Here is a 1565-nt window from a genome sequence, read left to right on the forward strand (position 1 = left end):
GAAAGCCTCAAATCTTACTTAAACTTTAACGTACTAAATTCCATAGGGCTGTCTAAGGGGCGTGGCTAACTCGCAAACGGCGATTGGTCAATTGTGTACAAATGTTGTGAATCAAATAGCCATATTTATTTGCTGTCCCTCAAACATGTAACTTATGGGTTGAACCTAATTTCAGAAATGATTTACAAATGGATAAACAAAAAAACATCAGTGGCGAATCCATGCTTTCTTTAACGAGAGGGGGGAAGTCATATACCCATACGCATACTTATAATCCCCAATACCTATGCTGCCCAATACAGATGTTCCCCAAAAACCCTTACCCTATAACCCTAACCTTAACCCTAATCCAAAGGATTTCGGGGAACATCGGTATTGGGGAACATCGTGTGGACCCCTATTCTAAGGGGGAATGGCTGCGGCGTTGGAGTCAGCACAAAATGTGAAGAAAAGGCGTAAAGTGATTCCATTTACTGTACATTTCCTGTATTAAATGACAAACGTTCTGGATAGAAAACTTGAATTGTTCTCAATAATCTGTAAAATATGGTTTACCTCGCCTAACAAAAGCAAAAATACTGAGCCACCATGAAATTCCTCCTCAATCCTTCCTTGACAATATTTGGTGTCTTTAAGACACATCTGCCAAAATGCCGAGGCATGATGGAAGCTAACGTAAGATGATACCAATGGGTCACACTTAAATCCCAACTGCTTAATGCCGCAAGTCCGGACTCTTCATCAAATATGGATCATGGTCTGGGGTAGCAAAGTGCGAGACCATAGAAAGCTTGAAGATCGAGCGACCTTGGACAAAAAACCAATTAATCAAGACAATGATCCATCATTCCACCTTCATTCCTTCATGAACCGGAACTGATTATCTTCGGTATATATAGTAATTGGTTTATGAAGTAAAAAGTGCACGTTGATATGCTTGCTGTCTTATTTCACTGTGTGAGATGTTGAAAGTGGGAATCTGACGATTTGGTGGGGAAAATTGTTCCAATGTTAGATCGAAAGAGTTTGCCACAGACATTTCTCGAGTTTTGGTTCAGTCCAGCGGCGTGGCTAAAGGGGGGGGGTTAAACAAGTCGTCACCCCCCCCCCCCCGAAAATTTGGCAATGGTAAAAAAAAACCCACAGGCCTGTAAGTTACCATTGTTAGCGGGTTCTTCTTAAAGTTCTTGTTTTACCTTTTTTTCTTTTATCCCCTCCCCCCCCCCCTGTTTCCGCTATTGGCAGTCTATTTAAACGTCCCATGGAAATCGAATAGCGCCATCTATTGTCTGAAATAGACAGTATTTCGGTTTTGAACAGCTCCCTCATGTGAAGATACTCTCCAGTAACCCCCCCCCCACCCCTCCCACCCCCACTTGATTTTACAGTCCAGTGAAAAAAACCTGTCTACCTTTACGCACGAACTTGAAATTTGGCGCCCCTCCACTGTAACATCTAGTCCCCCCCACTCGCCCCGAAGTTGAGAACCCTGGCTACGCATCAGTCTCAATTAACGTTTTGTTCATAACCATTTTCATTCGTAGATTGAATTTTAACTCTTTAGG

Source organism: Patiria miniata, unplaced genomic scaffold, assembly GCF_015706575.1.
Source record: "Patiria miniata isolate m_02_andy unplaced genomic scaffold, ASM1570657v1 HiC_scaffold_29, whole genome shotgun sequence".
NCBI lineage: Eukaryota > Metazoa > Echinodermata > Asteroidea > Valvatida > Asterinidae > Patiria > Patiria miniata.